Source organism: Prinia subflava (assembly GCF_021018805.1).
Source record: "Prinia subflava isolate CZ2003 ecotype Zambia chromosome W unlocalized genomic scaffold, Cam_Psub_1.2 scaffold_31_NEW, whole genome shotgun sequence".
Lineage (NCBI taxonomy): Eukaryota > Metazoa > Chordata > Aves > Passeriformes > Cisticolidae > Prinia > Prinia subflava.
This window is the reverse complement of record NW_026960608.1, coordinates 928,902-943,300: the sequence shown is the minus strand read 5'-3', so window position 1 is coordinate 943,300 and position 14,399 is coordinate 928,902. Positions and strand designations below refer to the sequence as shown.

At 40.7% G+C, this 14,399-nt stretch overlaps 1 pseudogene; it reads left to right on the top strand.

The window, feature by feature from the left end:
- LOC134564980 (rapamycin-insensitive companion of mTOR-like) overlaps positions 1-14,399 on the top strand; it is a 102,458-nt pseudogene that overhangs the window by 64,849 nt on the left and 23,210 nt on the right.

Genomic DNA, 14,399 nt, shown 5'->3' with positions numbered 1-14,399 from the left:
ACTGGTTTTGGCTGGAATATTTATTTTTCTTCCTAGTACCTAGTATGGGGATGTGTTTTGGATTTGTGCTGAAACAGTGTTGATAACAGAGATGTTTTAGCTATTGCTGAGCAGTGCTTATGCAGAGTCAAGGCATTTTCTGCTTCTCACCCCATCTCACCAGAGAGGAGGCTGGGGACGCACAAGAAATTGGGAGTGGACACAGCCAGGACAGGTGACTCCAACTGACCAAAGAGATAGTCCAGATCATATGGTGTCATGCTCAGAGATAAAACTGTAAGGGAGATTTGTGGGAGTGATGCTTCTTTGGGCACTGGCTGGGCATTGGTTGTTTGGTGATGAGCAAATGTTTGCTTTCACATCACTGTTGTTGTTTTGGGGTTTTTTTACCTCTTTGTTAGGTTTTTTCTTTTTTCTTTTCCTATTTTTTTTAATTTCTTTTAAATTATTCATCTCTTACCTCAACCCACACGTTTTCTCACTTTTACCCTTCTGCTTCTCCCTCCACCCATCCCACTGGGAGGAGAAGCTTGCCCATTTCAGTTCTGGTCTACTCAGGATTGTGAAAAGGATTAGAGATCATGATCTGAATTATAATAGGCCTCAGTGCTATTACCATTAGTATTTAATTCCAAACCTTGAGAGATGTTGAGATAGAACACCTTGGAGAAAGCTAAGGGATATTATGCAGATTCAGAAACTTAAGTACTCAAAACTTTCTTGCTGGAAACACTGATACTTTCTCATATCTATGATGTTTTACAGTCTCAGACTATGTTAGTATCTCATGGCTACTTGAGTTCTAATGTCTTTATTTCCCAGTCTTACAATGATGCATGGATCTAACAACATTGCCTGGGGAAACAACAAAGATTAAGTAGCTGTCTATTTTTGGAAGTCCCTTAAAATGGAAAAAGAATAGAAATTATTAGGATATGTCTTCTCAAGTGCCTAGTACTGACTCAAGAGAAAGGTTATAGTTTTACTTATAAAACATATGCACTAATATGGGACAGTAGTCCTCAATATCAGAGTGAAGTGTGTAGTCAGGTATAGCAAGTCTTTAACCTTAGTGATCTTTAGGAAAGTTCACAGCTGAGATCCCTTCAATGTTAAAAAAAGAAAAGATTATTTATGATAACACATTTAAGAAATATAAAAACTTAAATCTTATTTGTTCATCACTATCACCGCGGAGGCCTAGCCAGAAAACAGTCTGGGGACACAGATCTGGGTGCAACAGAGCAGCAGGGCAGAACCCCTGCCTCTTAGTTTATTTTGCCATTATATATCTGTGGCAAGGTGACCATGGATTTGAGAAGGGTATCGCCACCTCTCCTGCCACATTGGTCCAGGAGGCTGTCATTCAACCTCCCCTTCTCTTGGAGAAGGAATTCATAACATTGCCAATATTTACAAAACATGGTCTTGTGTTTACAATTCACCAGCGTGAGAAACTGCACATTTCTCCTTTAATATGAACGCTCAGCAAACCAGGAAAATTCATGGCAACACATCACAAATGTAAATGAATCTTTAACTATCAGGATGTAGCAGCATGGCAGGATGGTTAAATGTCGCTACCTTACTTGAAGCATCTCCTTCAGAAGCTGCTCAGAGTAGGCCACGGGAACAATCATTTGAAGTCCATACACACACACACACCCCACAGATAGCTCAGCAAAGGAAAGACAGGAAGGGCCTTCTGTATGATGAATTCCAGTGAAGGTTTATTACGTTCACCACATCAAAGGGATCAGAGACAAAAGAGAGATCAAAGGAGTGCCCAGGGTTAAGTATGGGGTCAGGCACCAATGGTCTGATGGCAAGGGGTAGTACAAGGGCAGGGCAAAGAGCAGCAACCTATAGGAGGTATGGGGGATGAACAATTGGGGTGGGCAGGGTCAACTGGCCAGTAGGGGAAGCAATCTGAGGTAGATTGGCAATAGTGCTGCAGGGCTCCTTGGGGGAAAATCTTTTCTTTCAGCCTAGGTGGGGAAACTCTGTGGTAGATTCTTCCAGGGCCAAGCCCTGGAGGTTTCCCTGAGGGGTTCAAGGGTTTGCACATCAGGATACTAGAAAGAAGGAAAATTTACTGTTTGAACCTCTAAAAGAGAGCCTGGCTTCCCTTGTGATATGTATTTTTGGTCTAAATGAAGAAAAGCACAAATACATTGGACTGTCTCAGCCAGCAGTAGTGGATCTACATTTGCATCAACTACTGATGACTTCATACTTCATATTTATTTCCTTCCTTAAGAAATTATTTTTCTGCTTTACATGTGCCCATCGGCATATATTCTTATGATGCAAACTGAACTGATGAGATTTTTGAGGAGAAAAAGTCGACTACTTCTTGACAAAAAGGCAAAGTGCTGACCTTTTGAAGAACCCTTTGGTTCATGCAGTTCAATTCAAATAAGGCACTTGAAAGCTCTTCCAACTTACCCCCAGTAGGATGAGTGGAGCCTGTATAGTACACAAATGCCTATGGAACAGTTTGTATTCATTTTGTTAGAAGGGGAGAGTAGCTTTTTTTGAGTAACTACATACAACAAAAACATTTGGAGAGCAGTATCTCTGCAGACCAGTGAAGGAGAAGCACATCTTAAACTACTTCCAGATGTACTTAAGACATTCATGCTGTGAAAAATATGGGATGTTAATTCATGTTCTTATGGGTTATGACATATTAAAATTATGAAAATCACTGTATATATGTCATATGAGAATATAAGTTTCAGTCTGCCTTTAAAATTTGCTAAGACAAAAAGCAGGCACCACCCTGGAATTTAACAAGGAGACAAAGGATTTAATGGAAAACCAGCCGGTCTCCTTGGCATCAGGAGAAGACACATTAAGATAAGCTATCAGTCTTCTCCTCCCTGGATGACAGAATCGTCAGATCATTATCTTCAGCCAACACCCTCATCCGAGCATCAAGCATCGGAACACCACCATTAGAGGACCATCATCATCCACACCTCCGGAGATGAACTTTTACCATTCATAAAAACTTGGTGTCTATTCACTCCCGGGAAACCATAGATTGACACCTCACAGCAGAGAAGAAACTCTTTTCAGCTAAGCCGGAGACAACTATGAATTTGAATAACTAGCTTGGAAACAAAAGGACTATGAGGAAATTTTTGCCAGAGGTGGGATAAAGTGTATAAAAACTAAGCCTCGAACAAGGCCAATTCGTGAACTCAGGGGGGACGGCAGTTGGCCAGATACTGCGTCCCAGTTCACGCTTGACATTTCCTGGGTAAAATCGTCAAGTATCTCTGCTGTGGGTGGTTTTGCCGAAATTCTGTAATTCGATCCTTTTTAATAAACCAAAAATTATAATTCTATTTGGACTACTGTATTGGCATTTATAACAATGCTAAAGCAAATTCATACTGCCTCAGCTGCCTTTCTGCCAGCTCATGGTAGAAACAGCAGCGTAGCTAGTGTGTCCTCAAGTGATGCAGTTCATGACCTTTTATCTTCATGGGTGGCTAAGAGGTAGATTTATCTAATAACTACTGGTATCTATACTGAGCTGTATGTAATCAGTTGAGCATAATGACCTCTGACTTGCATCATCACTTCTATGGGTCACAATTACCTTCACTATTATAAGTAAGAATCATCTGACAGATATAATACAGGGCTTTATCTATGCTTTTCATGTAGTTCATACTTGGGGGAAAGGGGGGATGCCTGTTTCCTGAATATCCTCTATACTGGTTTTCCTTTCAGTTTCCATCAAAAGTAAAAACATTCCAGGATTTTGCTTCATCTTTTCCTTCTCTAGACAGAAAATAAAAATTGTGCTATTTCTGCACTAACTAGCTGGATAGATTATTAATGTTCAGGAAATATTTCAGGAAGTGAAGATTATTATATTTTTTTCTCTGTATCCCATTCAATATATTTATAGCAGTATCCATGATTCTTTACAGACACATTTTAATGCTTGAACTACGTGACACTGAATTCTGGTTTCATGTCACTGTGTTATTCTGTAGGCTTAACATCTAGATGGAGTGATCATTTTGTCATAATAGCTCTTCTTCTCATCTTTAATAAGTATGCTGCTAGTCACCTATTCCACATACAAGGCATACCACTAATGGAATGCAAGCAATTTCAAAATGATTGTGCAGCCTAGAACAGAGTTGTGAATGGCTATTGCCATGGTCATTCCTGGTACTTATGCCATTCCCACCTCCCTTACAAAAAATAACCCTCTGTTGTTACATGAGGTCATTGGTCGGAGACAGACAAACAACACAGCTCACCCAGGGTTATTGACAAATGGTGTGTTTTGTTGTCTGGAACGTCTTTTTATAGGGAGTTTGAATTTCCTGGGCTTAGACAGCCGATTGGTTGAGATCTCTGCACCGCCCAGATCTCTGGCCAGTGATGTGTCTGCATCCAGGGTTGAACAGGGTTGGCTGAGGTCCCTGTTTGAGTTCAAATCTATCCTATCATCTTATCTGGGGACTTATGTACTTCTGAACTAGGTGAGCCAAATTGGATTTATGTTATGGCCAGATTTATCTTGTCCACCTACAGACCGGCTGTACTGTGACACTGTATATTGAATAAATAGAAATGTGCACATGATACTTGCAGTAATGAGACAAGATATTTAAAATTACTTGTGCATGTTCACATTTTCTTTCAAGTCCTAATTGCCAATTATTTCTGGAGGGAAAAAAATACACAAGATATTGTTAACTTCAGTAATACTGTCCAACCTCGACCAGTTCACATATGTCTTAGAGACATTCACATACATCCCAACACAGATGATTTATATTTTAACATATAGAAAATTTTCTTGGTTATAGCTATCATAGCCTTAAAGGTATAAGGACTGAAGACCTGAAGAAAGATTTGGGTGCCTGATGTCGTCTTTTAGAAAAGCATAGTTAAAAGTAAAGATAACACCTTTTTCAGGAAGCATATATTGTCAGGGTTTTTCTGTGCTTAATCCAGAACAAATTCTCATAGATAGTCTGTTTACTTTTATTTTGCATGTAACTTTTCGAATAGAAGTTATGTAATCAGGTTATGCTCTTTATTCAGCACATTTTGAACAGCAGTAAAAGAACTGACAAGGTACTTCACTCTGTTGTCACAAAAATTCATAGCAGTAAACTAAGTGTTGGGAAATTGTCTTATTACTGAAAACATTTTTATATTTAGGTTTTTTGAGAAGCTTTAAAGATCAGATATTTTTGGCAAACAATTTAAAATGTTTTAAAATTAATTCCCCAGATGTGAATAACTAATTGATAAGGATTTTCCAAGGATACTTGCAATGACCAGATTACTTTGGTCTCAGACTCAATTTTCCCATTTGATAAGACAGAAATAGCTCTCATGTACACTGTAGTTTTAATGCATTAAGATGTGCAATGCAGGTACTTACTATAAAATATAGTAGTTTAAATGTATTTTTTAAAGTGATAAATTATTAACTACATTAAGTAGTTTCCTTCCATTCAAAAAATTATTTTCCTTACTTTTGCAGAGCTGCAGATTGTATGCAACAAAACACGAGTATTACTGAGAGCAAATGTAGAGTTCTTCAGCAACTGGAGGATTGAGTTACTGGTGACCCAGTTTCATGATAAAAATAAAACTATTTCTTCTGAGGCATTTGATATTCTGGATGAGGCATGTGAAGACAAGGCGAGCATCTTTTCCCTTTTCAGCCTCTTTTTGGTATGCTACTCTGTAAGCTGTTCCCCACCCTTTTCCCAGTAGCAAAGTATCCAAGAAGCTACTGACAATTTTCTTTCTTGATTGCCATTGATGGACTTCATAATAGTTTATAGACCACTTATGCTGAAAATACTGCAGTATTAGTGACAAGAAAATCTAGTCTTCTAGATAATGCTTATTTTAAAATATGAGTGCAGACTCATTCAACTATTTTGATCACTATATGTTTTGTAAAGGGGATATAAATTAATGACAGAAGGTACTGAAAGTGGATAATAATAGGATAAGGTTAGTGCTGTTTGATACTTTCTTTTGCAAAAAACTTGCCTCATTGCTGACAGACTTGTAATTGTTAAAGTTTTCTAAATTATATAGTGCTTGGATGTTCTTTATGCATTTTAAATTATTTTAAGCCAGTCTTCATGCCCTTATCCAAATGAAATCAGCTCTTTCTCACCTGGGAGACAAAGGTTTACTTCTACTACTAAGGTAACTGTCGAACATGCTATTTAATTTTACAATGTGGAAACAAGTGTTTGTTTTTATTTGAATCATGTGATTTAAGTGGAGTACTGACTGTCTGATGTTACTTTACAGATTTCTATCCATTCCAGAGGGGTTTTCACATCTAAATGAAAGAGGTTATGTAACAACAAATGGAAAAGTGGCAAAAGGTAATACTGTCTTGGTTTAGGAATGGTACTCCCCAATTCAGTGCCCTCACTGAGATGTTCCCAAACCAGATGTCGCTCTCTCGCTCCTCCCTTCCCCTCCTCGTCCCACTGTGGTGGGAATGAGAGGAAAATTGGAGGCACAAAAGGTGAAGATCATGGGTTGGGAGAAGAACAATTTACTGGAAATAGCAATGAGATAAGAAAACTAACAGTAGCAGCAACAATGTTAATTACAAAAGTAAACGAAAGAGTGATTGACAAGCAAAATGCTCACTGAGCCCAACTCGACTTGACTTGCAGCTGCTGCCACCCCACTATTCTCTCCAGCTTAGGACCAGCTCCGTGCTACCCTGACCTCTCCATCCTCCACCTTTTTTTTCCTGACTGGAAAGCCAGAGAGCATCCCTTTCCCCTGCCCCTGGCAATGACGTGAAGTGGTATCAAATATGATTAAGGTCCTGGTTGGAACTAGGACAAAGACTAAGAATAAAGTGTGTGCGTATTTACTTGAAATTAGGAAGAGGAAGGGCATGAATATCTGTACTGCTAAGGCAAATCCATTTTTTGCCCCATGACTTATGTTTTTGCTGAAAAAGGTCAATAGGGACTTAGAGTTGGATAGCTCCTCTGTACATGCATGCTTTTGATTTACCCAGGCCTTTTACACAATGTTGATATTCCAGTATATATTTCAGGAGTATAGTGACATACTAACTTTTCAATACAGATTATTGTGTAAGGTCCTATCTACAGAACTGTGGAAATGAATACTACTTTTCAAGATGCCTGTCATCTCTGCTTATAGAATCATAGAATTATCCAGGTTGGAAAAGAGCCTTAAGATCATCGAGTCCAACCATTAGCCTAACACTGCCAAGTCTGCCACCAGACCATATCCTTAAGCACCACATCCACACATCTTTTAGAAACCTCCAGGGATGGTGACTCTACCACTTGCCTGGGCAGCCTCTTCTAATTCTTGATAACCCTTTTGGTGAAGAAATTTTTCCTAATAACCAAGTTAGACCTCTGCTGATGCTACTTGAGGCCATTTCCTCCTGCCCTATCACTTGTGACCTGGGAGAAGAGCCCAATCCCCATCTGGCTCCACCCTCCTGTCAGGTAGCTGAAGAGAGTGATATGGTCCCCCTGAGCCTCCTTTTCTCCAGGCTAAACACCTCCAGTTCCCTCAGTCACTCCTCATCAGACTTGTGCTCCAGACCCTTCCCCATCTCCATTGCCCTTCTCTGGACTCACTCCAGCACCTCAATGTCCTTCTTGCAGTGAGGGGCCCAAAACTGGACACAGCGCTCAAGGTGTGGCCTCACTAGTGCTGAATACAGAGGGACGAACACTTCCCTGGTCCCACTGGACACACTATTTCTGATAAAAGCCAGGATGTTATTGGCCTTCTTGCCTACCTGGGTACACAGTGACTCATGTTCAGTTGCTGTCATTCAGCACCCCCAGGTGCTTTTCCACTGGGCAGCTTTCCAACCACTCTGCCCCAGCCTGGAGTGCTGCAGGGACTTGTTGTGACCCAAGTGCAGGACCTGGCACTTGGCCTTGTTGAACCTCATATTGCTGATCTTGGCCCATGGATCCAGCCTGTCCAGATCCCTCTGCAGAGCCTTCCAACCCTCCAGCAGATAAACACTCTTGCTCAACTTCATGTCGTCTGTGAACTTGCTGAGGGTGCACTCGATCCCCTCATCCAGGTCATTGATGAAGATGTTAAACAGGACTGGCCCCAGTACTGAACCCTGGGGAACCCTACTGGTGACTGGTTGCCAGCTGGATGTGACTCCATTCTCCACCACAGTCTGGGCCTGGCCATCCAGACAGTTTTTTACCCAACAAAGAGACCACCTGTCCAAGCCATGAGCAGCCAGTTTCTCCAGGAGAATGCTGTGGGAAACTGACAGGAGCCGGTAGAACCCCAGCTAGCTCTGATTCCTGGCTGTGCCAGGGGCTGTTCCTGAATCTGCCAGCAGTCTCAGGTAACAGTGCAGAACAAGGCTGTTCTACGGCAACAGGTGTTGCAGTGTCCAGGCTTCAGAACAAGGACTAGAGAAGGCTCTCTTCCATATTATTTCTCAGAGACCTTTATTCCCCAAGGGGGGGGGGATGAAAAAGAGGACGAGACAAAGTCCACGAGTACTTTTAAACTGGGGGGTGAGAGGCATGAAGCAAACATATGATTGACCCCAGGACAGACTGACAGGTGTATTTCTATAACATAGAGCAGGGTCAGGGGAAAGATGGACAGCTGACCGAAGCTTCCAGAGACAGGGCAGGGGCAGGACAGGTGGACAAAGAAACAGGGAGGAGATACCTTTGGACAGTACCTGACTTATTGAGGGGGGAAACAGGGAGGAACCATTGGGATACATAACTCCAAAACAGCTTAACAAAACCCCACCACCACAGGAAACAGTGTCAAAAGCTTTGCTGAACTGTAGGTAAACACATCCACAGCCTTACCCTCATCCACTAAGTAGGTCACTTGGTCATAGAAGGAGATCATGTTGGTCAAGCACAACCTACCTTTCATAAACTTGTCCTGGCTGGGCCTAAACCCCTTGTGCTATGTGATGGCACTCAAGATGATCTGCTCCAGAACCTTCCCAGGCCTGGCTGCTAGGCCTGTAGTTCCCCAGAAGCTCCTTCTGACCTTTCTTGCAGATGGGTGTCACACTGGCTGACTTCCAGTCACCTGGGACCTCTTTGCTTAACCAGGACTGATATTAAATGATGGAAAGTGGCTTGGTGAGCTCTTCCACCAGATCCCTTAGTACCCTTGGGTGGTTCCCATCAGGGCCCATAGATTTCTCTGTGTCTAAGTGGTGCAGCAGGTCACTGACCATTCCCTACTAGATTATGGGAGCTTCATTCTGCTACCTGCCTCTGTCTTCCATTTCAGGGAGCAGGGTACCTGGAGAACAGTTGGTCTTGGTTGTAGCTAATTAAAGTTAAATCTAGATTTCATTATGATTGAATTAGCTTATGTTGTTAAGAAGTAAATAGGAACACAAGACCCATTAAGAAAAATGCATCATTGCCGTGGCTAGAATAAAACTCTTAATACATTATTCTTGTTATAAATGCCAGTAGAGTAGTCCAATTAAAATTATAATGTTTGGTTTATTAAAAAGGATCGAATTACAGAATTTCGGCAAAACCACCCACAGCAGAGATACTTGACGATTTTACCCAGGAAATGTCAAGCGTGAACTGGGACGCAGTATCTGGCCAACTGCCGTCCCCCCTGAGTTCACGAATTGGCCTTGTTCGAGGCTTAGTTTTTATACACTTTATCCCACCTCTGGCAAAAATTTCCTCATAGTCCTTTTGTTTCCAAGCTAGTTATTCAAATTCATAGTTGTCTCCAGCTTAGCTGAAAAGAGTTTCTTCTCTGCTGTGAGGTGTCAATCTCTGGTTTCCTGGGAGTGAATAGACACCAAGGTTTATGAATGGTAAAAGTTCATCTCCGGAGGTGTGGATGATGATGGTCCTCTAATGGTGGTGTTCCGATGCTTGATGCTCGGATGAGGGTGTTGGCTGAAGATAATGATCTGACGATTCTGTCATCCAGGGAGGGGAAGACTGATAGCTTATCTTAATGTGTCTTCTCCTGATGCCAAGGAGATGGCCGGGTTTTCCATTAAATCCTTTGTCTCCTTTCTAAATGTTAAATTCCAGGGTGGTGCCTGCTTCTTGTCTCAGTGCATTTTCATGGCAGACTGAAACTTAAGACTATATTCCCCTATACAATGGTTTTTATAATTTCTAACATGCCATAACCCATAAGAACATGAATTAACATCCCATATTTTTCACAATTCCCCCCTCTTTTTATATATTAACCATTTAATTCGTGTTTGCATTATCCCCCAACAATCTCTTATTCTAGACTTGCAATTATTTCTTTCCTGGATGCCCTCTTCCTCCGTATATCTTCCCCTTTGTATACCTTCCCTTGGAAAACTTTCCTTTGAGAGGGAACACATCTGACCAGCAGTTCCTGGATAGTGTCTGTTTTTACCTTTTTGATTTCTGATTTTTCTCAATTCCCATGGCCCTGAGTGCTCTTAAAGGGACAGTTTATTACCTTCTACATGTGTGGAGCTTGGGTATTTAGTTTGTTTCCGGTCGGGGTGGCGTTAGGCCGAGCCATGTTTTTATGGAGCTGGCCCCTCACCAGGCACACAGCTTGGTTCGGACTCACTAGAGCAAACCACAGATGTGCCCCTCTGTCTAGGCCATCGTCTGTTGGGTTGCTGCCAAACAACTTGGTAGTTCATCATCTTCGCAACAGCAGGGGTTCTCTGCTAGGATCCTCGGTGTGGTTCAAGCAGCATATCTCCTTTTAAAGGCCCCCCACCTAGATAACTTTACAGGCTCCGCCACACAAGGCACTTTGTTTGTCTGCTGGCACTCAGTAGCCAACACCTGGGCCTTCAAATCCAATTTGCCCTTCAACCCCCTTTTATATATTGAACCACCCAGGAGAATCTGGTTCTATCAACCCCAGACGAGTGGTACTGTCTAAGAACCGCATAGTCAAAATCTGTTCTTCCTCAGAATACCTTCGGCACAACCCCAATGGTCTCTGCCCCCATTTACAATGAACCACCCAAATATCATGACAGTAATTGCACTTGAAATGGATATAGGGATTGCAGGGACACCCAGGCTCTGGGCAGCGAACTGAAGCCTCCTCTGCCACCTGCTACAGAGGTGTAGTTCCGTCTTCCAGTCTCCTGGGGATGTGATTCTTCCTCCTTATCTTTGGGGCATGGGTTCACCTCTTCTTAGGTATCCTCACAATGGCACCTGTTGTAAAAAGGGGCACAACAAGGGAACCTTCCAACTGAGGGGTTAAAAAAACAACCGCACCTTTGTTCACATTTCTGTGGCTGTTGTGGACAGAAAAGAAATGAACAGCCAAAACCTGAGCCCACTTTCTATCATAAATAACAAAAACTAATATGGGGATAACAACATATTTTAACAAAATGTATTCAATCATATACAAACCGAAATTTTGCAATTTATCGTAATTAGCTTTAAATTAAAACTACCAATTAAGAATCTATGCACAATGTGAATTTAAATAGGTACAGTACTTTTTATTAAAAAAGTCTACAGAAATGCTTTACAGAAGGAAATGCCTGTTATGGCTATTATTCAGACAATCTGAATATTAAAATGAGTTTTCTAGTAGTACATTTATAAAATGCAATTCTACACATTTACACATTCATTTTTACACAAAAACAGTTTTGTCCCTAGATCAGTAAATTGACAAAAAACAATAGAAGGGAGGAGAGGGGAACTTCATCGCAATAACCTTCCAGTTACAATACCACAGCTAGAAACTTCATAGAGAAAGTACTCCCTTAAATGGAACCCATGATTGTTTTGAACAAGCTGTAGCTCATAACAGTTGTGTTCTCCACTCTGAGAACATGGTGGGAAAAAGTCTGTAGGACAGTGTTATAACTGATCTGAAGTGAGACAGAGAAAACTAATCCTTGATTTCTACAGCACTAGGTAAAAGTGTCCCCATAAGCAACTAGGATTTCCACTACCTTCAGGGCAACTGAAAATTGTTGGAATTACAGTAGTTGACCATATTTGTGTGCATTAGTAGAATCATTTCCAGATAGAAAAGTACCAAATTTCATCAGGTTTGATTAGAACACCCTCAGGATAGGGTATTTCTTAATAGTATTAGGCTATTACAGCTATCTGGTTAAAGCATGTGCAAAAACAGGTAATTTGGGGTTCAGCATCTGGTACCCTTGGAGGCAGAAGCTCCACATTACTCATAAATGCTTCAAATTCAACACACAATCCAAAACGTCTTTTTTATACTATCGCAGGGAAAAAGGAAAACAAAACCAAACCCTGGTCATGATTCTTGACCAGCCTTGAGGGTGCCAGAACAGGGACACACACAGGGTCCCACATCCCTGTGGATGCCTGACAAAAAGAAGGGATTCTATCTATTATTAAATAAGGTTTATGATAATACAGACCAACAACCCTTTTATATATATATACTATAGATACATCTGAAAGTGCCCACCTGTACATGGATTTTTGCACAAGTAAACAATAAACACTAAAACAACCTTAGATCCCACAGACTAGCTCCAGGTAATATGATTCTAATGAAGAAGAGCCACCTAAGTAAGATTAGTATTTAAACGAGATAAAATTTAAGACATCAACCATAATCCTGGGGGATATTTTAACAAGGCATAGAAAAGCGAAAGAAATGATACCACAAATGACAGAACTTACTCTTTTACAACATATGGAATATCTTGACCTCTCAAAATAAACCAAGCATACAAATGCGATAAGAACAAAAGGTGCACATAACACTAGCAGCAATATTATGTTTGGTTTTCCACAGTTACTATACATATATTACATGACTATTATAGAAATGGCACTGCCTCAGACACTTCCCACATTTATAGTTTAAGACTAACTTTTACCTCAATCACATATCCATCCTTTTGTTTCACTAATACTTAAATACATGGTTTAAAAGACTGTAAACAAATATTTACCATATCCAATACATCTAACACAGGAGCTGCTTAACAGAAATTAATTACCCCCCATCTTTTAAATACAGGTATCAAAACAATCTTAAGGTTTACATTCTCCAAGGTGAGGGGCAGGGAAAGAAGGCATAATATCAAAAGAATAGCCTTAACTATTTGCTCATGAGAAATCAGTAATCAGAAATAAAACCAGTGTTCCCATCAGACAGAATACATTAAGAAAAGACTAAGGACTGCAGAGAAAACAAAGCTTTTTGCTACTAACATAGTGAAATCACAGCAAATTATTCCTGTTAAGCAGATAAAAATTATCTGTGCATAGATGTGACTTTTGGTGCCTGACTTTTTGACAACAGTAAATAACAGAAAGAGGGGAGAGTGAGCCATCCCTGAAAAGCCAATCTGCACCCTTTTAAAAGTATAATACAAATTAATCCTATCTTTGGGCTGCAACCTGAAAAATTTGGTTGACAAAAAAGGAAAAATAACCAGGGTGTTGTGGATAATTTTATTTCTAATTCCATTATCCCTTCATGGGTGCTACAACAGCAATTTTGAAAAGGCTTTACCACTGTTACAAATGCTTTTCCATAAATGCCTGATGAACCAATTCTTCTTACCTTCTTATTTATTTATTCCTTATTTTTCATAAAATTTTCTCAAGGAGTGTGTACCACTTTAAACAGTCTGATACTTTTAATGCCTGTAAAACTGTGAGTGGCTTACAGTCCTGTTCTGACTCACCAACATCCCATTATCCTACTTCTTCAGATTACTGTTTTTCTTGCTGAACTATCTTCAAAAACATTCCTTGCTCGCTTTTTAGCTCTGCATCCTCTAAGCCTGGTCACCTCTTCAACCAATCAGTGTCACATCTCTTCCCTATTCCCCACAAAAACCAAATATATTTAGCAATTAAGCATCTGTGAGTCATCTACTAGCCTTGGCTTCCAAAACCCCATAATTTATTTATACTAGTTCCACTAATTTCCTGACCTCTTCTTAATTTTTATTTATCACTCCAGGTATTGAACACTAGCTACCACCCACAGATAACCCAAAGGCTAAAAACAGGGACTTAGATCAATATTCCCTTTTAATTTTTCCTACATTCTTGGGTTCTACCAATTCTATCCAATCCACGGCAGTATCCCTGTACACACAAAAACATCCTAGCCACAGCCTTTAAAAAAATCCTAATATCCTTTTTAGTAAATCACAGTTTTATTCTCGGTCCCTTTTCCCAATCTTTTATCCATTTTTGCCCTTCCATACTGCTTTTTTCGGACCCCTACACCGCTACGGACAGAGAGGGGGAGCGCCGCCTGCCCCCCTGCGCCCTGCCGCGCAGCTGCTGCTGCCTCTCACCATTGCCTGGCAACAAGGAACTAAACTCACTCGCCGTTGCTCCTGTCCC